Source organism: Amia ocellicauda, chromosome 14 (genome assembly GCF_036373705.1).
Source record: "Amia ocellicauda isolate fAmiCal2 chromosome 14, fAmiCal2.hap1, whole genome shotgun sequence".
In the NCBI taxonomy this organism is placed as follows: Eukaryota; Metazoa; Chordata; class Actinopteri; order Amiiformes; family Amiidae; genus Amia; species Amia ocellicauda.
Window position 1 is genome coordinate 4,457,129 of NC_089863.1, and position 22,588 is coordinate 4,479,716.

Here is a 22,588-nt window from a genome sequence, read left to right on the forward strand (position 1 = left end):
ACAGAGTAGACGAAATGCAGAGGAGGAAATATAAATAGAAAAGAAGAAAAAATGTCAACGAAGAAATGTAAAGGCACAGAATGAAATGTGAACATAAAATTGGTATTACATACGGACATACGTTTTTTCTTAGATCTATGTAAAAATGTAATATTTTATAGCATAGAGCGAAGTAATATGAACTGATACAGAATATTAGATGAAGTCTAAATACATCTGTTTGTTCAAAACAGAATACACTGTATTGTTCTTGTTGTGAATACATTGGGGTGGATATATTTACGAATGGTATGGTGGTTGTGATCAAGAAGTGAAAAATGACGACCCCTCGTATGCTTGTGAGGATCTCAGCAGGGCTGTGCTGCGGGCTGAAGACGGGTCTGGTAGCAGATGAAGGAGCTCTGGAGAATGCGGGCATCGGTCCCGCCACCTCTCGCATGCTAAGCGAGCGCTCTACCATCTGAGCTAATTCCCCGCTGCTTCCTGTGGCAGCACCGCCCTGTGCAGCGCCGGCTGCAGGTTCGCTCTGAACTTTGCATCCCTTTGGGTTCACTGATACCCTGTTCCAGGACAGAAGAAGCTGTTTCCATCGGATTGCTTGAGTGCGTCCAAACGTGGGGCCAGTGGCGCAATGGATAACGCGTCTGACTACGAATCAGAAGACTGTAGGTTCGACTCCTACCTGGCTCGACAGCATCTACAACCAACTCTCACTGTTTTCTTCTCATATCTGGCGACCAGCAGCACTACATCATAGTGTGCCTGACCAGGCATGGGAGGACCATCAAAGTCACCGCTACCACACTCCAATCTCATTCCATGATGATTATCAAACCATTGCACCAGTGTGACTGAGGTGCAACATACATTCAATGTGTTCATGGCTCCATCTGCTCATTCAATTCAACCTGTACCCGACTGCTGCCTCTCACCTGAAACGTAGTCAACAGAAATGCGCACTTGTATCACACCTTGTCGACACTGTTAATGTGTCATTGACACCCAATAACCTGACATGTTGCTTAATCCGTTTAATCTCAATTCTTTCATAATAAGACTCTGTTACAATAAGACACTTCCACAACACTACATTCATTTGAACAGATAATCACTTTTGAATACAGTGTGGAGTAGTGGTTTGGGCTCTGTACCCTGTAGCACAGCACGGTGTGTGCAATCTCTGGTACACTTACTACTCTTGAGCAAGGGACTTTAGCTAGATTGCACCAGTTAATGCCCACCCATGCCAATGGGTTAAGTGTAAGGAAAACAAAATGTGGTAATATCTCGTTAACATCTGTAAGTCACCCTGGCTATGGTGTCTGCTAAGAAATCGAATTAAAAAATACGTTGATATGAATCTCCATTGATTTATTTCTGTGTTCAACATGTATAATTCATGTATTTATTATTATCTTCTCTCTGCATTTATTTTTAATTCTGCCTTGGATTATCCTCCATACATGTCGCACAAATGAATGTACAATGCATTCTGGCCCTTCTCATCACTACAACAAGCAAAGGCAAAATATGAAAGAGAACGTGAGTTGAAAAGGTGAGGTGGTGTTTTTCTCTTTATATCTCTATTTACAGAGTAGACGAAATGCAGAGGAGGAAATATAAATAGAAAAGAAGAAAAAATGTCAACGAAGAACTGTAAATGCACAGAGGGAAATGTGAACATAAAATTGGTATTACATACGGACATACGTTTTTTCTTAGATCTATGTAAAAATGTAATATTTTATAGCATAGAGCGAAGTAATATGAACTGATACAGAATATTAGATGAAGTCTAAATACATCTGTTTGTTCAAAACAGAATACACTGTATTGTTCTTGTTGTGAATACATTGGGGTGGATATATTTACGAATGGTATGGTGGTTGTGATCAAGAAGTGAAAAATGACGACCCCTCGTATGCTTGTGAGGATCTCAGCAGGGCTGTCCTGCGGGCTGAAGACGGGTCTGGTAGCAGATGAAGGAGCTCTGGAGAATGCGGGCATCGGTTCCGCCACCTCTCGCATGCTAAGCGAGCGCTCTACCATCTGAGCTAATTCCCCGCTGCTTCCTGTGGCAGCACCGCCCTGTGCAGCGCCGGCTGCAGGTTCGCTCTGAACTTTGCATCCCTTTGGGTTCACTGATACCCTGTTCCAGGACAGAAGAAGCTGTTTCCATCGGATTGCTTGAGTGCGTCCAAACGTGGGGCCAGTGGCGCAATGGATAACGCGTCTGACTACGAATCAGAAGACTGTAGAGGTTCGACTCCTACCTGGCTCGACAGCATCTACAACCAACTCTCACTGTTTTCTTCTCATATCTGGCGACCAGCAGCACTACATCATAGTGTGCCTGACCAGGCATGGGAGGACCATCAAAGTCACCGCTACCACACTCCAATCTCATTCCATGATGATTATGAAACCAATGCACCAGTGTGACTGAGGTGCAACATACATTCAATGTCTTCATGGCTCCATCTGCTCATTCAATTCAACCTGTACCCGACTGCTGCCTCTCACCTGAAACGTAGTCAACAGAAATGCGCACTTGTATCACACCTTGTCGACACTGTTAATGTGTCATTGACACCCAATAACCTGACATGTTGCTTAATCCGTTTAATCTCAATTCTTTCATAATAAGACTCTGTTACAATAAGACACTTCCACAACACTACATTCATTTGAACAGATAATCACTTTTGAATACAGTGTGGAGTAGTGGTTTGGGCTCTGTACCCTGTAGCACAGCACGGTGTGTGCAATCTCTGGTACACTTACTACTCTTGAGCAAGGGACTTTAGCTAGATTGCACCAGTTAATGCCCACCCATGCCAATGGGTTAAGTGTAAGGAAAACAAAATGTGGTAATATCTCGTTAACATCTGTAAGTCACCCTGGCTATGGTGTCTGCTAAGAAATCGAATTAAAAAATACGTTGATATGAATCTCCATTGATTTATTTCTGTGTTCAACATGTATAATTCATGTATTTATTATTATCTTCTCTCTGCATTTATTTTTAATTCTGCCTTGGATTATCCTCCATACATGTCGCACAAATGAATGTACAATGCATTCTGGCCCTTCTCATCACTACAACAAGCAAAGGCAAAATATGAAAGAGAACGTGAGTTGAAAAGGTGAGGTGGTGTTTTTCTCTTTTTATCTCTATTTACAGAGTAGACGAAATGCAGAGGAGGAAATATAAATAGAAAAGAAGAAAAAATGTCAACGAAGAACTGTAAATGCACAGAGGGAAATGTGAACATAAAATTGGTATTACATACGGACATACGTTTTTTCTTAGATCTATGTAAAAATGTAATATTTTATAGCATAGAGCGAAGTAATATGAACTGATACAGAATATTAGATGAAGTCTAAATACATCTGTTTGTTCAAAACAGAATACACTGTATTGTTCTTGTTGTGAATACATTGGGGTGGATATATTTACGAATGGTATGGTGGTTGTGATCAAGAAGTGAAAAATGATGACCCCTCGTATGCTTGTGAGGATCTCAGCAGGGCTGTCCTGCGGGCTGACGACGGGTCTGGTAGCAGATGAAGGAGCTCTGGAGAATGCGGGCATCGGTCCCGCCACCTCTCGCATGCTAAGCGAGCGCTCTACCATCTGAGCTAATTCCCCGCTGCTTCCTGTGGCAGCACCGCCCTGTGCAGCGCCGGCTGCAGGTTCGCTCTGAACTTTGCATCCCTTTGGGTTCACTGATACCCTGTTCCAGGACAGAAGAAGCTGTTTCCATCGGATTGCTTGAGTGCGTCCAACCGTGGGGCCAGTGGCGCAATGGATAACGCGTCTGACTACGAATCAGAAGACTGTAGGTTCGACTCCTACCTGGCTCGACAGCATCTACAACCAACTCTCACTGTTTTCTTCTCATATCTGGCGACCAGCAGCACTACATCATAGTGTGCCTGACCAGGCATGGGAGGACCATCAAAGTCACCGCTACCACACTCCAATCTCATTCCATGATGATTATCAAACCATTGCACCAGTGTGACTGAGGTGCAACATACATTCAATGTGTTCATGGCTCCATCTGCTCATTCAATTCAACCTGTACCCGACTGCTGCCTCTCACCTGAAACGTAGTCAACAGAAATGCGCACTTGTATCACACCTTGTCGACACTGTTAATGTGTCATTGACACCCAATATCCTGACATGTTGCTTAATCCGTTTAATCTCAATTCTTTCATAATAAGACTCTGTTACAATAAGACACTTCCACAACACTACATTCATTTGAATAGACAATCACTTTTGAATACAGTGTGGAGTAGTGGTTTGGGCTCTGTACCCTGTAGCACAGCACGGTGTGTGCAATCTCTGGTACACTTACTACTCTTGAGCAAGGGACTTTAGCTAGATTGCACCAGTTAATGCCCACCCATGCCAATGGGTTAAGTGTAAGGAAAACAAAATGTGGTAATATCTCGTTAACATCTGTAAGTCACCCTGGCTATGGTGTCTGCTAAGAAATCGAATTAAAAAATACGTTGATATGAATCTCCATTGATTTATTTCTGTGTTCAACATGTATAATTCATGTATTTATTATTATCTTCTCTCTGCATTTATTTTTAATTCTGCCTTGGATTATCCTCCATACATGTCGCACAAATGAATGTACAATGCATTCTGGCCCTTCTCATCACTACAACAAGCAAAGGCAAAATATGAAAGAGAACGTGAGTTGAAAAGGTGAGGTGGTGTTTTTCTCTTTATATCTCTATTTACAGAGTAGACGAAATGCAGAGGAGGAAATATAAATAGAAAAGAAGAAAAAATGTCAACGAAGAAATGTAAAGGCACAGAATGAAATGTGAACATAAAATTGGTATTACATACGGACATACGTTTTTTCTTAGATCTATGTAAAAATGTAATATTTTATAGCATAGAGCGAAGTAATATGAACTGATACAGAATATTAGATGAAGTCTAAATACATCTGTTTGTTCAAAACAGAATACACTGTATTGTTCTTGTTGTGAATACATTGGGGTGGATATATTTACGAATGGTATGGTGGTTGTGATCAAGAAGTGAAAAATGACGACCCCTCGTATGCTTGTGAGGATCTCAGCAGGGCTGTGCTGCGGGCTGAAGACGGGTCTGGTAGCAGATGAAGGAGCTCTGGAGAATGCGGGCATCGGTCCCGCCACCTCTCGCATGCTAAGCGAGCGCTCTACCATCTGAGCTAATTCCCCGCTGCTTCCTGTGGCAGCACCGCCCTGTGCAGCGCCGGCTGCAGGTTCGCTCTGAACTTTGCATCCCTTTGGGTTCACTGATACCCTGTTCCAGGACAGAAGAAGCTGTTTCCATCGGATTGCTTGAGTGCGTCCAAACGTGGGGCCAGTGGCGCAATGGATAACGCGTCTGACTACGAATCAGAAGACTGTAGGTTCGACTCCTACCTGGCTCGACAGCATCTACAACCAACTCTCACTGTTTTCTTCTCATATCTGGCGACCAGCAGCACTACATCATAGTGTGCCTGACCAGGCATGGGAGGACCATCAAAGTCACCGCTACCACACTCCAATCTCATTCCATGATGATTATCAAACCATTGCACCAGTGTGACTGAGGTGCAACATACATTCAATGTCTTCATGGCTCCATCTGCTCATTCAATTCAACCTGTACCCGACTGCTGCCTCTCACCTGAAACGTAGTCAACAGAAATGCGCACTTGTATCACACCTTGTCGACACTGTTAATGTGTCATTGACACCCAATATCCTGACATGTTGCTTAATCCGTTTAATCTCAATTCTTTCATAATAAGACTCTGTTACAATAAGACACTTCCACAACACTACATTCATTTGAATAGACAATCACTTTTGAATACAGTGTGGAGTAGTGGTTTGGGCTCTGTACCCTGTAGCACAGCACGGTGTGTGCAATCTCTGGTACACTTACTACTCTTGAGCAAGGGACTTTAGCTAGATTGCACCAGTTAATGCCCACCCATGCCAATGGGTTAAGTGTAAGGAAAACAAAATGTGGTAATATCTCGTTAACATCTGTAAGTCACCCTGGCTATGGTGTCTGCTAAGAAATCGAATTAAAAAATACGTTGATATGAATCTCCATTGATTTATTTCTGTGTTCAACATGTATAATTCATGTATTTATTATTATCTTCTCTCTGCATTTATTTTTAATTCTGCCTTGGATTATCCTCCATACATGTCGCACAAATGAATGTACAATGCATTCTGGCCCTTCTCATCACTACAACAAGCAAAGGCAAAATATGAAAGAGAACGTGAGTTGAAAAGGTGAGGTGGTGTTTTTCTCTTTATATCTCTATTTACAGAGTAGACGAAATGCAGAGGAGGAAATATAAATAGAAAAGAAGAAAAAATGTCAACGAAGAAATGTAAAGGCACAGAATGAAATGTGAACATAAAATTGGTATTACATACGGACATACGTTTTTTCTTAGATCTATGTAAAAATGTAATATTTTATAGCATAGAGCGAAGTAATATGAACTGATACAGAATATTAGATGAAGTCTAAATACATCTGTTTGTTCAAAACAGAATACACTGTATTGTTCTTGTTGTGAATACATTGGGGTGGATATATTTACGAATGGTATGGTGGTTGTGATCAAGAAGTGAAAAATGACGACCCCTCGTATGCTTGTGAGGATCTCAGCAGGGCTGTGCTGCGGGCTGAAGACGGGTCTGGTAGCAGATGAAGGAGCTCTGGAGAATGCGGGCATCGGTCCCGCCACCTCTCGCATGCTAAGCGAGCGCTCTACCATCTGAGCTAATTCCCCGCTGCTTCCTGTGGCAGCACCGCCCTGTGCAGCGCCGGCTGCAGGTTCGCTCTGAACTTTGCATCCCTTTGGGTTCACTGATACCCTGTTCCAGGACAGAAGAAGCTGTTTCCATCGGATTGCTTGAGTGCGTCCAAACGTGGGGCCAGTGGCGCAATGGATAACGCGTCTGACTACGAATCAGAAGACTGTAGGTTCGACTCCTACCTGGCTCGACAGCATCTACAACCAACTCTCACTGTTTTCTTCTCATATCTGGCGACCAGCAGCACTACATCATAGTGTGCCGGACCAGGCATGGGAGGACCATCAAAGTCACCGCTACCACACTCCAATCTCATTCCATGATGATTATCAAACCATTGCACCAGTGTGACTGAGGTGCAACATACATTCAATGTGTTCATGGCTCCATCTGCTCATTCAATTCAACCTGTACCCGACTGCTGCCTCTCACCTGAAACGTAGTCAACAGAAATGCGCACTTGTATCACACCTTGTCGACACTGTTAATGTGTCATTGACACCCAATAACCTGACATGTTGCTTAATCCGTTTAATCTCAATTCTTTCATAATAAGACTCTGTTACAATAAGACACTTCCACAACACTACATTCATTTGAACAGATAATCACTTTTGAATACAGTGTGGAGTAGTGGTTTGGGCTCTGTACCCTGTAGCACAGCACGGTGTGTGCAATCTCTGGTACACTTACTACTCTTGAGCAAGGGACTTTAGCTAGATTGCACCAGTTAATGCCCACCCATGCCAATGGGTTAAGTGTAAGGAAAACAAAATGTGGTAATATCTCGTTAACATCTGTAAGTCACCCTGGCTATGGTGTCTGCTAAGAAATCGAATTAAAAAATACGTTGATATGAATCTCCATTGATTTATTTCTGTGTTCAACATGTATAATTCATGTATTTATTATTATCTTCTCTCTGCATTTATTTTTAATTCTGCCTTGGATTATCCTCCATACATGTCGCACAAATGAATGTACAATGCATTCTGGCCCTTCTCATCACTACAACAAGCAAAGGCAAAATATGAAAGAGAACGTGAGTTGAAAAGGTGAGGTGGTGTTTTTCTCTTTATATCTCTATTTACAGAGTAGACGAAATGCAGAGGAGGAAATATAAATAGAAAAGAAGAAAAAATGTCAACGAAGAACTGTAAATGCACAGAGGGAAATGTGAACATAAAATTGGTATTACATACGGACATACGTTTTTTCTTAGATCTATGTAAAAATGTAATATTTTATAGCATAGAGCGAAGTAATATGAACTGATACAGAATATTAGATGAAGTCTAAATACATCTGTTTGTTCAAAACAGAATACACTGTATTGTTCTTGTTGTGAATACATTGGGGTGGATATATTTACGAATGGTATGGTGGTTGTGATCAAGAAGTGAAAAATGACGACCCCTCGTATGCTTGTGAGGATCTCAGCAGGGCTGTCCTGCGGGCTGAAGACGGGTCTGGTAGCAGATGAAGGAGCTCTGGAGAATGCGGGCATCGGTCCCGCCACCTCTCGCATGCTAAGCGAGCGCTCTACCATCTGAGCTAATTCCCCGCTGCTTCCTGTGGCAGCACCGCCCTGTGCAGCGCCGGCTGCAGGTTCGCTCTGAACTTTGCATCCCTTTGGGTGCACTGATACCCTGTTCCAGGACAGAAGAAGCTGTTTCCATCGGATTGCTTGAGTGCGTCCAAACGTGGGGCCAGTGGCGCAATGGATAACGCGTCTGACTACGAATCAGAAGACTGTAGGTTCGACTCCTACCTGGCTCGACAGCATCTACAACCAACTCTCACTGTTTTCTTCTCATATCTGGCGACCAGCAACACTACATCATAGTGTGCCGGACCAGGCATGGGAGGACCATCAAAGTCACCGCTACCACACTCCAATCTCATTCCATGATGATTATCAAACCATTGCACCAGTGTGACTGAGGTGCAACATACATTCAATGTGTTCATGGCTCCATCTGCTCATTCAATTCAACCTGTACCCGACTGCTGCCTCTCACCTGAAACGTAGTCAACAGAAATGCGCACTTGTATCACACCTTGTCGACACTGTTAATGTGTCATTGACACCCAATATCCTGACATGTTGCTTAATCCGTTTAATCTCAATTCTTTCATAATAAGACTCTGTTACAATAAGACACTTCCACAACACTACATTCATTTGAATAGACAATCACTTTTGAATACAGTGTGGAGTAGTGGTTTGGGCTCTGTACCCTGTAGCACAGCACGGTGTGTGCAATCTCTGGTACACTTACTACTCTTGAGCAAGGGACTTTAGCTAGATTGCACCAGTTAATGCCCACCCATGCCAATGGGTTAAGTGTAAGGAAAACAAAATGTGGTAATATCTCGTTAACATCTGTAAGTCACCCTGGCTATGGTGTCTGCTAAGAAATCGAATTAAAAAATACGTTGATATGAATCTCCATTGATTTATTTCTGTGTTCAACATGTATAATTCATGTATTTATTATTATCTTCTCTCTGCATTTATTTTTAATTCTGCCTTGGATTATCCTCCATACATGTCGCACAAATGAATGTACAATGCATTCTGGCCCTTCTCATCACTACAACAAGCAAAGGCAAAATATGAAAGAGAACGTGAGTTGAAAAGGTGAGGTGGTGTTTTTCTCTTTATATCTCTATTTACAGAGTAGACGAAATGCAGAGGAGGAAATATAAATAGAAAAGAAGAAAAAATGTCAACGAAGAACTGTAAAGGCACAGAGGGAAATGTGAACATAAAATTGGTATTACATACGGACATACGTTTTTTCTTAGATCTATGTAAAAATGTAATATTTTATAGCATAGAGCGAAGTAATATGAACTGATACAGAATATTAGATGAAGTCTAAATACATCTGTTTGTTCAAAACAGAATACACTGTATTGTTCTTGTTGTGAATACATTGGGGTGGATATATTTACGAATGGTATGGTGGTTGTGATCAAGAAGTGAAAAATGACGACCCCTCGTATGCTTGTGAGGATCTCAGCAGGGCTGTCCTGCGGGCTGAAGACGGGTCTGGTAGCAGATGAAGGAGCTCTGGAGAATGCGGGCATCGGTCCCGCCACCTCTCGCATGCTAAGCGAGCGCTCTACCATCTGAGCTAATTCCCCGCTGCTTCCTGTGGCAGCACCGCCCTGTGCAGCGCCGGCTGCAGGTTCGCTCTGAACTTTGCATCCCTTTGGGTTCACTGATACCCTGTTCCAGGACAGAAGAAGCTGTTTCCATCGGATTGCTTGAGTGCGTCCAAACGTGGGGCCAGTGGCGCAATGGATAACGCGTCTGACTACGAATCAGAAGACTGTAGGTTCGACTCCTACCTGGCTCGACAGCATCTACAACCAACTCTCACTGTTTTCTTCTCATATCTGGCGACCAGCAGCACTACATCATAGTGTGCCGGACCAGGCATGGGAGGACCATCAAAGTCACCGCTACCACACTCCAATCTCATTCCATGATGATTATCAAACCATTGCACCAGTGTGACTGAGGTGCAACATACATTCAATGTGTTCATGGCTCCATCTGCTCATTCAATTCAACCTGTACCCGACTGCTGCCTCTCACCTGAAACGTAGTCAACAGAAATGCGCACTTGTATCACACCTTGTCGACACTGTTAATGTGTCATTGACACCCAATATCCTGACATGTTGCTTAATCCGTTTAATCTCAATTCTTTCATAATAAGACTCTGTTACAATAAGACACTTCCACAACACTACATTCATTTGAATAGACAATCACTTTTGAATACAGTGTGGAGTAGTGGTTTGGGCTCTGTACCCTGTAGCACAGCACGGTGTGTGCAATCTCTGGTACACTTACTACTCTTGAGCAAGGGACTTTAGCTAGATTGCACCAGTTAATGCCCACCCATACCAATGGGTTAAGTGTAAGGAAAACAAAATGTGGTAATATCTCGTTAACATCTGTAAGTCACCCTGGCTATGGTGTCTGCTAAGAAATCGAATTAAAAAATACGTTGATATGAATCTCCATTGATTTATTTCTGTGTTCAACATGTATAATTCATGTATTTATTATTATCTTCTCTCTGCATTTATTTTTAATTCTGCCTTGGATTATCCTCCATACATGTCGCACAAATGAATGTACAATGCATTCTGGCCCTTCTCATCACTACAACAAGCAAAGGCAAAATATGAAAGAGAACGTGAGTTGAAAAGGTGAGGTGGTGTTTTTCTCTTTATATCTCTATTTACAGAGTAGACGAAATGCAGAGGAGGAAATATAAATAGAAAAGAAGAAAAAATGTCAACGAAGAACTGTAAATGCACAGAGGGAAATGTGAACATAAAATTGGTATTACATACGGACATACGATTTTTCTTAGATCTATGTAAAAATGTAATATTTTATAGCATAGAGCGAAGTAATATGAACTGATACAGAATATTAGATGAAGTCTAAATACATCTGTTTGTTCAAAACAGAATACACTGTATTGTTCTTGTTGTGAATACATTGGGGTGGATATATTTACGAATGGTATGGTGGTTGTGATCAAGAAGTGAAAAATGACGACCCCTCGTATGCTTGTGAGGATCTCAGCAGGGCTGTCCTGCGGGCTGAAGACGGGTCTGGTAGCAGATGAAGGAGCTCTGGAGAATGCGGGCATCGGTCCCGCCACCTCTCGCATGCTAAGCGAGCGCTCTACCATCTGAGCTAATTCCCCGCTGCTTCCTGTGGCAGCACCGCCCTGTGCAGCGCCGGCTGCAGGTTCGCTCTGAACTTTGCATCCCTTTGGGTTCACTGATACCCTGTTCCAGGACAGAAGAAGCTGTTTCCATCGGATTGCTTGAGTGCGTCCAAACGTGGGGCCAGTGGCGCAATGGATAACGCGTCTGACTACGAATCAGAAGACTGTAGGTTCGACTCCTACCTGGCTCGACAGCATCTACAACCAACTCTCACTGTTTTCTTCTCATATCTGGCGACCAGCAGCACTACATCATAGTGTGCCGGACCAGGCATGGGAGGACCATCAAAGTCACCGCTACCACACTCCAATCTCATTCCATGATGATTATCAAACCATTGCACCAGTGTGACTGAGGTGCAACATACATTCAATGTGTTCATGGCTCCATCTGCTCATTCAATTCAACCTGTACCCGACTGCTGCCTCTCACCTGAACCGTAGTCAACAGAAATGCGCACTTGTATCACACCTTGTCGACACTGTTAATGTGTCATTGACACCCAATAACCTGACATGTTGCTTAATCCGTTTAATCTCAATTCTTTCATAATAAGACTCTGTTACAATAAGACACTTCCACAACACTACATTCATTTGAACAGATAATCACTTTTGAATACAGTGTGGAGTAGTGGTTTGGGCTCTGTACCCTGTAGCACAGCACGGTGTGTGCAATCTCTGGTACACTTACTACTCTTGAGCAAGGGACTTTAGCTAGATTGCACCAGTTAATGCCCACCCATGCCAATGGGTTAAGTGTAAGGAAAACAAAATGTGGTAATATCTCGTTAACATCTGTAAGTCACCCTGGCTATGGTGTCTGCTAAGAAATCGAATTAAAAAATACGTTGATATGAATCTCCATTGATTTATTTCTGTGTTCAACATGTATAATTCATGTATTTATTATTATCTTCTCTCTGCATTTATTTTTAATTCTGCCTTGGATTATCCTCCATACATGTCGCACAAATGAATGTACAATGCATTCTGGCCCTTCTCATCACTACAACAAGCAAAGGCAAAATATGAAAGAGAACGTGAGTTGAAAAGGTGAGGTGGTGTTTTTCTCTTTATATCTCTATTTACAGAGTAGACGAAATGCAGAGGAGGAAATATAAATAGAAAAGAAGAAAAAATGTCAACGAAGAACTGTAAAGGCACAGAGGGAAATGTGAACATAAAATTGGTATTACATACGGACATACGTTTTTTCTTAGATCTATGTAAAAATGTAATATTTTATAGCATAGAGCGAAGTAATATGAACTGATACAGAATATTAGATGAAGTCTAAATACATCTGTTTGTTCAAAACAGAATACACTGTATTGTTCTTGTTGTGAATACATTGGGGTGGATATATTTACGAATGGTATGGTGGTTGTGATCAAGAAGTGAAAAATGACGACCCCTCGTATGCTTGTGAGGATCTCAGCAGGGCTGTCCTGCGGGCTGAAGACGGGTCTGGTAGCAGATGAAGGAGCTCTGGAGAATGCGGGCATCGGTCCCGCCACCTCTCGCATGCTAAGCGAGCGCTCTACCATCTGAGCTAATTCCCCGCTGCTTCCTGTGGCAGCACCGCCCTGTGCAGCGCCGGCTGCAGGTTCGCTCTGAACTTTGCATCCCTTTGGGTTCACTGATACCCTGTTCCAGGACAGAAGAAGCTGTTTCCATCGGATTGCTTGAGTGCGTCCAAACGTGGGGCCAGTGGCGCAATGGATAACGCGTCTGACTACGAATCAGAAGACTGTAGGTTCGACTCCTACCTGGCTCGACAGCATCTACAACCAACTCTCACTGTTTTCTTCTCATATCTGGCGACCAGCAACACTACATCATAGTGTGCCTGACCAGGCATGGGAGGACCATCAAAGTCACCGCTACCACACTCCAATCTCATTCCATGATGATTATCAAACCATTGCACCAGTGTGACTGAGGTGCAACATACATTCAATGTGTTCATGGCTCCATCTGCTCATTCAATTCAACCTGTACCCGACTGCTGCCTCTCACCTGAAACGTAGTCAACAGAAATGCGCACTTGTATCACACCTTGTCGACACTGTTAATGTGTCATTGACACCCAATATCCTGACATGTTGCTTAATCCGTTTAATCTCAATTCTTTCATAATAAGACTCTGTTACAATAAGACACTTCCACAACACTACATTCATTTGAATAGACAATCACTTTTGAATACAGTGTGGAGTAGTGGTTTGGGCTCTGTACCCTGTAGCACAGCACGGTGTGTGCAATCTCTGGTACACTTACTACTCTTGAGCAAGGGACTTTAGCTAGATTGCACCAGTTAATGCCCACCCATGCCAATGGGTTAAGTGTAAGGAAAACAAAATGTGGTAATATCTCGTTAACATCTGTAAGTCACCCTGGCTATGGTGTCTGCTAAGAAATCGAATTAAAAAATACGTTGATATGAATCTCCATTGATTTATTTCTGTGTTCAACATGTATAATTCATGTATTTATTATTATCTTCTCTCTGCATTTATTTTTAATTCTGCCTTGGATTATCCTCCATACATGTCGCACAAATGAATGTACAATGCATTCTGGCCCTTCTCATCACTACAACAAGCAAAGGCAAAATATGAAAGAGAACGTGAGTTGAAAAGGTGAGGTGGTGTTTTTCTCTTTATATCTCTATTTACAGAGTAGACGAAATGCAGAGGAGGAAATATAAATAGAAAAGAAGAAAAAATGTCAACGAAGAACTGTAAAGGCACAGAGGGAAATGTGAACATAAAATTGGTATTACATACGGACATACGTTTTTTCTTAGATCTATGTAAAAATGTAATATTTTATAGCATAGAGCGAAGTAATATGAACTGATACAGAATATTAGATGAAGTCTAAATACATCTGTTTGTTCAAAACAGAATACACTGTATTGTTCTTGTTGTGAATACATTGGGGTGGATATATTTACGAATGGTATGGTGGTTGTGATCAAGAAGTGAAAAATGACGACCCCTCGTATGCTTGTGAGGATCTCAGCAGGGCTGTCCTGCGGGCTGAAGACGGGTCTGGTAGCAGATGAAGGAGCTCTGGAGAATGCGGGCATCGGTCCCGACACCTCTCGCATGCTCAGCGCGCGCTCTACCATCTGAGCTAATTCCCCGCTGCTTCCTGTGGCAGCACCGCCCTGTGCAGCGCCGGCTGCAGGTTCGCTCTGAACTTTGCATCCCTTTGGGTTCACTGATACCCTGTTCCAGGACAGAAGAAGCTGTTTCCATCGGATTGATTGAGTGCGTCCAAACGTTGGGCCAGTGGCGCAATGGATAACGCGTCTGACTACGAATCAGAAGACTGTAGGTTCGACTCCTACCTGGCTCGACAGCATCTACAACCAACTCTCACTGTTTTCTTCTCATATCTGGCGACCAGCAGCACTACATCATAGTGTGCCGGACCAGGCATGGGAGGACCATCAAAGTCACCGCTACCACACTCCAATCTCATTCCATGATGATTATCAAACCATTGCACCAGTGTGACTGAGGTGCAACATACATTCAATGTGTTCATGGCTCCATCTGCTCATTCAATTCAACCTGTACCCGACTGCTGCCTCTCACCTGAACCGTAGTCAACAGAAATGCGCACTTGTATCACACCTTGTCGACACTGTTAATGTGTCATTGACACCCAATAACCTGACATGTTGCTTAATCCGTTTAATCTCAATTCTTTCATAATAAGACTCTGTTACAATAAGACACTTCCACAACACTACATTCATTTGAACAGATAATCACTTTTGAATACAGTGTGGAGTAGTGGTTTGGGCTCTGTACCCTGTAGCACAGCACGGTGTGTGCAATCTCTGGTACACTTACTACTCTTGAGCAAGGGACTTTAGCTAGATTGCACCAGTTAATGCCCACCCATGCCAATGGGTTAAGTGTAAGGAAAACAAAATGTGGTAATATCTCGTTAACATCTGTAAGTCACCCTGGCTATGGTGTCTGCTAAGAAATCGAATTAAAAAATACGTTGATATGAATCTCCATTGATTTATTTCTGTGTTCAACATGTATAATTCATGTATTTATTATTATCTTCTCTCTGCATTTATTTTTAATTCTGCCTTGGATTATCCTCCATACATGTCGCACAAATGAATGTACAATGCATTCTGGCCCTTCTCATCACTACAACAAGCAAAGGCAAAATATGAAAGAGAACGTGAGTTGAAAAGGTGAGGTGGTGTTTTTCTCTTTATATCTCTATTTACAGAGTAGACGAAATGCAGAGGAGGAAATATAAATAGAAAAGAAGAAAAAATGTCAACGAAGAACTGTAAATGCACAGAGGGAAATGTGAACATAAAATTGGTATTACATACGGACATACGTTTTTTCTTAGATCTATGTAAAAATGTAATATTTTATAGCATAGAGCGAAGTAATATGAACTGATACAGAATATTAGATGAAGTCTAAATACATCTGTTTGTTCAAAACAGAATACACTGTATTGTTCTTGTTGTGAATACATTGGGGTGGATATATTTACGAATGGTATGGTGGTTGTGATCAAGAAGTGAAAAATGATGACCCCTCGTATGCTTGTGAGGATCTCAGCAGGGCTGTCCTGCGGGCTGACGACGGGTCTGGTAGCAGATGAAGGAGCTCTGGAGAATGCGGGCATCGGTCCCGCCACCTCTCGCATGCTAAGCGAGCGCTCTACCATCTGAGCTAATTCCCCGCTGCTTCCTGTGGCAGCACCGCCCTGTGCAGCGCCGGCTGCAGGTTCGCTCTGAACTTTGCATCCCTTTGGGTTCACTGATACCCTGTTCCAGGACAGAAGAAGCTGTTTCCATCGGATTGCTTGAGTGCGTCCAAACGTGGGGCCAGTGGCGCAATGGATAACGCGTCTGACTACGAATCAGAAGACTGTAGGTTCGACTCCTACCTGGCTCGACAGCATCTACAACCAACTCTCACTGTTTTCTTCTCATATCTGGCGACCAGCAGCACTACATCATAGTGTGCCGGACCAGGCATGGGAGGACCATCAAAGTCACCGCTACCACACTCCAATCTCATTCCATGATGATTATCAAACCATTGCACCAGTGTGACTGAGGTGCAACATACATTCAATGTGTTCATGGCTCCATCTGCTCATTCAATTCAACCTGTACCCGACTGCTGCCTCTCACCTGAAACGTAGTCAACAGAAATGCGCACTTGTATCACACCTTGTCGACACTGTTAATGTGTCATTGACACCCAATATCCTGACATGTTGCTTAATCCGTTTAATCTCAATTCTTTCATAATAAGACTCTGTTACAATAAGACACTTCCACAACACTACATTCATTTGAATAGACAATCACTTTTGAATACAGTGTGGAGTAGTGGTTTGGGCTCTGTACCCTGTAGCACAGCACGGTGTGTGCAATCTCTGGTACACTTACTACTCTTGAGCAAGGGACTTTAGCTAGATTGCACCAGTTAATGCCCACCCATGCCAATGGGTTAAGTGTAAGGAAAACAAAATGTGGTAATATCTCGTTAACATCTGTAAGTCACCCTGGCTATGGTGTCTGCTAAGAAATCGAATTAAAAAGTACGTTGATATGAATCTCCATTGATTTATTTCTGTGTTCAACATGTATAATTCATGTATTTATTATTATCTTCTCTCTGCATTTATTTTTAATTCTGCCTTGGATTATCCTCCATACATGTCGCACAAATGAATGTACAATGCATTCTGGCCCTTCTCATCACTACAACAAGCAAAGGCAAAATATGAAAGAGAACGTGAGTTGAAAAGGTGAGGTGGTGTTTTTCTCTTTATATCTCTATTTACAGAGTAGACGAAATGCAGAGGAGGAAATATAAATAGAAAAGAAGAAAAAATGTCAACGAAGAAATGTAAAGGCACAGAGGGAAATGTGAACATAAAATTGGTATTACATACGGACATACGTTTTTTCTTAGATCTATGTAAAAATGTAATATTTTATAGCATAGAGCGAAGTAATATGAACTGATACAGAATATTAGATGAAGTCTAAATACATCTGTTTGTTCAAAACAGAATACACTGTATTGTTCTTGTTGTGAATACATTGGGGTGGATATATTTACGAATGGTATGGTGGTTGTGATCAAGAAGTGAAAAATGACGACCCCTCGTATGCTTGTGAGGATCTCAGCAGGGCTGTCCTGCGGGCTGAAGACGGGTCTGGTAGCAGATGAAGGAGCTCTGGAGAATGCGGGCATCGGTCCCGCCACCTCTCGCATGCTAAGCGAGCGCTCTACCATCTGAGCTAATTCCCCGCTGCTTCCTGTGGCAGCACCGCCCTGTGCAGCGCCGGCTGCAGGTTCGCTCTGAACTTTGCATCCCTTTGGGTTCACTGATACCCTGTTCCAGGACAGAAGAAGCTGTTTCCATCGGATTGCTTGAGTGCGTCCAAACGTGGGGCCAGTGGCGCAATGGATAACGCGTCTGACTACGAATCAGAAGACTGTAGGTTCGACTCCTACCTGGCTCGACAGCATCTACAACCAACTCTCACTGTTTTCTTCTCATATCTGGCGACCAGCAGCACTACATCATAGTGTGCCTGACCAGGCATGGGAGGACCATCAAAGTCACCGCTACCACACTCCAATCTCATTCCATGATGATTATCAAACCATTGCACCAGTGTGACTGAGGTGCAACATACATTCAATGTGTTCATGGCTCCATCTGCTCATTCAATTCAACCTGTACCCGACTGCTGCCTCTCACCTGAAACGTAGTCAACAGAAATGCGCACTTGTATCACACCTTGTCGACACTGTTAATGTGTCATTGACACCCAATATCCTGACATGTTGCTTAATCCGTTTAATCTCAATTCTTTCATAATAAGACTCTGTTACAATAAGACACTTCCACAACACTACATTCATTTGAATAGACAATCACTTTTGAATACAGTGTGGAGTAGTGGTTTGGGCTCTGTACCCTGTAGCACAGCACGGTGTGTGCAATCTCTGGTACACTTACTACTCTTGAGCAAGGGACTTTAGCTAGATTGCACCAGTTAATGCCCACCCATGCCAATGGGTTAAGTGTAAGGAAAACAAAATGTGGTAATATCTCGTTAACATCTGTAAGTCACCCTGGCTATGGTGTCTGCTAAGAAATCGAATTAAAAAATACGTTGATATGAATCTCCATTGATTTATTTCTGTGTTCAACATGTATAATTCATGTATTTATTATTATCTTCTCTCTGCATTTATTTTTAATTCTGCCTTGGATTATCCTCCATACATGTCGCACAAATGAATGTACAATGCATTCTGGCCCTTCTCATCACTACAACAAGCAAAGGCAAAATATGAAAGAGAACGTGAGTTGAAAAGGTGAGGTGGTGTTTTTCTCTTTATATCTCTATTTACAGAGTAGACGAAATGCAGAGGAGGAAATATAAATAGAAAAGAAGAAAAAATGTCAACGAAGAAATGTAAAGGCACAGAATGAAATGTGAACATAAAATTGGTATTACATACGGACATACGTTTTTTCTTAGATCTATGTAAAAATGTAATATTTTATAGCATAGAGCGAAGTAATATGAACTGATACAGAATATTAGATGAAGTCTAAATACATCTGTTTGTTCAAAACAGAATACACTGTATTGTTCTTGTTGTGAATACATTGGGGTGGATATATTTACGAATGGTATGGTGGTTGTGATCAAGAAGTGAAAAATGACGACCCCTCGTATGCTTGTGAGGATCTCAGCAGGGCTGTCCTGCGGGCTGAAGACGGGTCTGGTAGCAGATGAAGGAGCTCTGGAGAATGCGGGCATCGGTCCCGCCACCTCTCGCATGCTAAGCGAGCGCTCTACCATCTGAGCTAATTCCCCGCTGCTTCCTGTGGCAGCACCGCCCTGTGCAGCGCCGGCTGCAGGTTCGCTCTGAACTTTGCATCCCTTTGGGTTCACTGATACCCTGTTCCAGGACAGAAGAAGCTGTTTCCATCGGATTGCTTGAGTGCGTCCAAACGTGGGGCCAGTGGCGCAATGGATAACGCGTCTGACTACGAATCAGAAGACTGTAGGTTCGACTCCTACCTGGCTCGACAGCATCTACAACCAACTCTCACTGTTTTCTTCTCATATCTGGCGACCAGCAGCACTACATCATAGTGTGCCTGACCAGGCATGGGAGGACCATCAAAGTCACCGCTACCACACTCCAATCTCATTCCATGATGATTATCAAACCATTGCACCAGTGTGACTGAGGTGCAACATACATTCAATGTGTTCATGGCTCCATCTGCTCATTCAATTCAACCTGTACCCGACTGCTGCCTCTCACCTGAAACGTAGTCAACAGAAATGCGCACTTGTATCACACCTTGTCGACACTGTTAATGTGTCATTGACACCCAATAACCTGACATGTTGCTTAATCCGTTTAATCTCAATTCTTTCATAATAAGACTCTGTTACAATAAGACACTTCCACAACACTACATTCATTTGAACAGATAATCACTTTTGAATACAGTGTGGAGTAGTGGTTTGGGCTCTGTACCCTGTAGCACAGCACGGTGTGTGCAATCTCTGGTACACTTACTACTCTTGAGCAAGGGACTTTAGCTAGATTGCACCAGTTAATGCCCACCCATGCCAATGGGTTAAGTGTAAGGAAAACAAAATGTGGTAATATCTCGTTAACATCTGTAAGTCACCCTGGCTATGGTGTCTGCTAAGAAATCGAATTAAAAAATACGTTGATATGAATCTCCATTGATTTATTTCTGTGTTCAACATGTATAATTCATGTATTTATTATTATCTTCTCTCTGCATTTATTTTTAATTCTGCCTTGGATTATCCTCCATACATGTCGCACAAATGAATGTACAATGCATTCTGGCCCTTCTCATCACTACAACAAGCAAAGGCAAAATATGAAAGAGAACGTGAGTTGAAAAGGTGAGGTGGTGTTTTTCTCTTTATATCTCTATTTACAGAGTAGACGAAATGCAGAGGAGGAAATATAAATAGAAAAGAAGAAAAAATGTCAACGAAGAACTGTAAATGCACAGAGGGAAATGTGAACATAAAATTGGTATTACATACGGACATACGTTTTTTCTTAGATCTATGTAAAAATGTAATATTTTATAGCATAGAGCGAAGTAATATGAACTGATACAGAATATTAGATGAAGTCTAAATACATCTGTTTGTTCAAAACAGAATACACTGTATTGTTCTTGTTGTGAATACATTGGGGTGGATATATTTACGAATGGTATGGTGGTTGTGATCAAGAAGTGAAAAATGACGACCCCTCGTATGCTTGTGAGGATCTCAGCAGGGCTGTCCTGCGGGCTGAAGACGGGTCTGGTAGCAGATGAAGGAGCTCTGGAGAATGCGGGCATCGGTCCCGCCACCTCTCGCATGCTAAGCGAGCGCTCTACCATCTGAGCTAATTCCCCGCTGCTTCCTGTGGCAGCACCGCCCTGTGCAGCGCCGGCTGCAGGTTCGCTCTGAACTTTGCATCCCTTTGGGTTCACTGATACCCTGTTCCAGGACAGAAGAAGCTGTTTCCATCGGATTGCTTGAGTGCGTCCAAACGTGGGGCCAGTGGCGCAATGGATAACGCGTCTGACTACGAATCAGAAGACTGTAGGTTCGACTCCTACCTGGCTCGACAGCATCTACAACCAACTCTCACTGTTTTCTTCTCATATCTGGCGACCAGCAGCACTACATCATAGTGTGCCGGACCAGGCATGGGAGGACCATCAAAGTCACCGCTACCACACTCCAATCTCATTCCATGATGATTATCAAACCATTGCACCAGTGTGACTGAGGTGCAACATACATTCAATGTGTTCATGGCTCCATCTGCTCATTCAATTCAACCTGTACCCGACTGCTGCCTCTCACCTGAACCGTAGTCAACAGAAATGCGCACTTGTATCACACCTTGTCGACACTGTTAATGTGTCATTGACACCCAATAACCTGACATGTTGCTTAATCCGTTTAATCTCAATTCTTTCATAATAAGACTCTGTTACAATAAGACACTTCCACAACACTACATTCATTTGAACAGATAATCACTTTTGAATACAGTGTGGAGTAGTGGTTTGGGCTCTGTACCCTGTAGCACAGCACGGTGTGTGCAATCTCTGGTACACTTACTACTCTTGAGCAAGGGACTTTAGCTAGATTGCACCAGTTAATGCCCACCCATGCCAATGGGTTAAGTGTAAGGAAAACAAAATGTGGTAATATCTCGTTAACATCTGTAAGTCACCCTGGCTATGGTGTCTGCTAAGAAATCGAATTAAAAAATACGTTGATATGAATCTCCATTGATTTATTTCTGTGTTCAACATGTATAATTCATGTATTTATTATTATCTTCTCTCTGCATTTATTTTTAATTCTGCCTTGGATTATCCTCCATACATGTCGCACAAATGAATGTACAATGCATTCTGGCCCTTCTCATCACTACAACAAGCAAAGGCAAAATATGAAAGAGAACGTGAGTTGAAAAGGTGAGGTGGTGTTTTTCTCTTTATATCTCTATTTACAGAGTAGACGAAATGCAGAGGAGGAAATATAAATAGAAAAGAAGAAAAAATGTCAACGAAGAACTGTAAATGCACAGAGGGAAATGTGAACATAAAATTGGTATTACATACGGACATACGTTTTTTCTTAGATCTATGTAAAAATGTAATATTTTATAGCATAGAGCGAAGTAATATGAACTGATACAGAATATTAGATGAAGTCTAAATACATCTGTTTGTTCAAAACAGAATACACTGTATTGTTCTTGTTGTGAATACATTGGGGTGGATATATTTACGAATGGTATGGTGGTTGTGATCAAGAAGTGAAAAATGATGACCCCTCGTATGCTTGT

The 22,588-nt window shown here is 42.4% G+C and overlaps 14 non-coding genes across 14 annotated transcripts; all 14 read left to right on the forward strand.

Moving 5' to 3' along the window:
* Positions 1-617: 617 nt before the first annotated feature.
* Positions 618-690, forward strand: trnar-acg (transfer RNA arginine (anticodon ACG)). Its single transcript has one exon. It is a non-coding gene; the product is annotated as a tRNA-Arg (tRNA).
* Positions 691-2,206: 1,516 nt separating this feature from the next.
* On the forward strand, positions 2,207-2,281 carry trnar-acg (transfer RNA arginine (anticodon ACG)). The gene has a single exon. It is a non-coding gene; the product is annotated as a tRNA-Arg (tRNA).
* A 1,516-nt stretch (positions 2,282-3,797) lies between these two features.
* On the forward strand, positions 3,798-3,870 carry trnar-acg (transfer RNA arginine (anticodon ACG)). Its single transcript has one exon. It is a non-coding gene; the product is annotated as a tRNA-Arg (tRNA).
* Positions 3,871-5,386: 1,516 nt separating this feature from the next.
* On the forward strand, positions 5,387-5,459 carry trnar-acg (transfer RNA arginine (anticodon ACG)). The gene has a single exon. It is a non-coding gene; the product is annotated as a tRNA-Arg (tRNA).
* Positions 5,460-6,975: 1,516 nt separating this feature from the next.
* trnar-acg (transfer RNA arginine (anticodon ACG)) lies at positions 6,976-7,048 on the forward strand. The gene has a single exon. It is a non-coding gene; the product is annotated as a tRNA-Arg (tRNA).
* A 1,516-nt stretch (positions 7,049-8,564) lies between these two features.
* trnar-acg (transfer RNA arginine (anticodon ACG)) lies at positions 8,565-8,637 on the forward strand. Its single transcript has one exon. It is a non-coding gene; the product is annotated as a tRNA-Arg (tRNA).
* Positions 8,638-10,153: 1,516 nt separating this feature from the next.
* On the forward strand, positions 10,154-10,226 carry trnar-acg (transfer RNA arginine (anticodon ACG)). The gene has a single exon. It is a non-coding gene; the product is annotated as a tRNA-Arg (tRNA).
* Positions 10,227-11,742: 1,516 nt separating this feature from the next.
* Positions 11,743-11,815, forward strand: trnar-acg (transfer RNA arginine (anticodon ACG)). Its single transcript has one exon. It is a non-coding gene; the product is annotated as a tRNA-Arg (tRNA).
* A 1,516-nt stretch (positions 11,816-13,331) lies between these two features.
* On the forward strand, positions 13,332-13,404 carry trnar-acg (transfer RNA arginine (anticodon ACG)). Its single transcript has one exon. It is a non-coding gene; the product is annotated as a tRNA-Arg (tRNA).
* Positions 13,405-14,920: 1,516 nt separating this feature from the next.
* On the forward strand, positions 14,921-14,993 carry trnar-acg (transfer RNA arginine (anticodon ACG)). The gene has a single exon. It is a non-coding gene; the product is annotated as a tRNA-Arg (tRNA).
* Positions 14,994-16,509: 1,516 nt separating this feature from the next.
* On the forward strand, positions 16,510-16,582 carry trnar-acg (transfer RNA arginine (anticodon ACG)). The gene has a single exon. It is a non-coding gene; the product is annotated as a tRNA-Arg (tRNA).
* A 1,516-nt stretch (positions 16,583-18,098) lies between these two features.
* trnar-acg (transfer RNA arginine (anticodon ACG)) lies at positions 18,099-18,171 on the forward strand. Its single transcript has one exon. It is a non-coding gene; the product is annotated as a tRNA-Arg (tRNA).
* Positions 18,172-19,687: 1,516 nt separating this feature from the next.
* trnar-acg (transfer RNA arginine (anticodon ACG)) lies at positions 19,688-19,760 on the forward strand. Its single transcript has one exon. It is a non-coding gene; the product is annotated as a tRNA-Arg (tRNA).
* Positions 19,761-21,276: 1,516 nt separating this feature from the next.
* On the forward strand, positions 21,277-21,349 carry trnar-acg (transfer RNA arginine (anticodon ACG)). Its single transcript has one exon. It is a non-coding gene; the product is annotated as a tRNA-Arg (tRNA).
* The last annotated feature ends 1,239 nt before the right edge of the window (positions 21,350-22,588 follow it).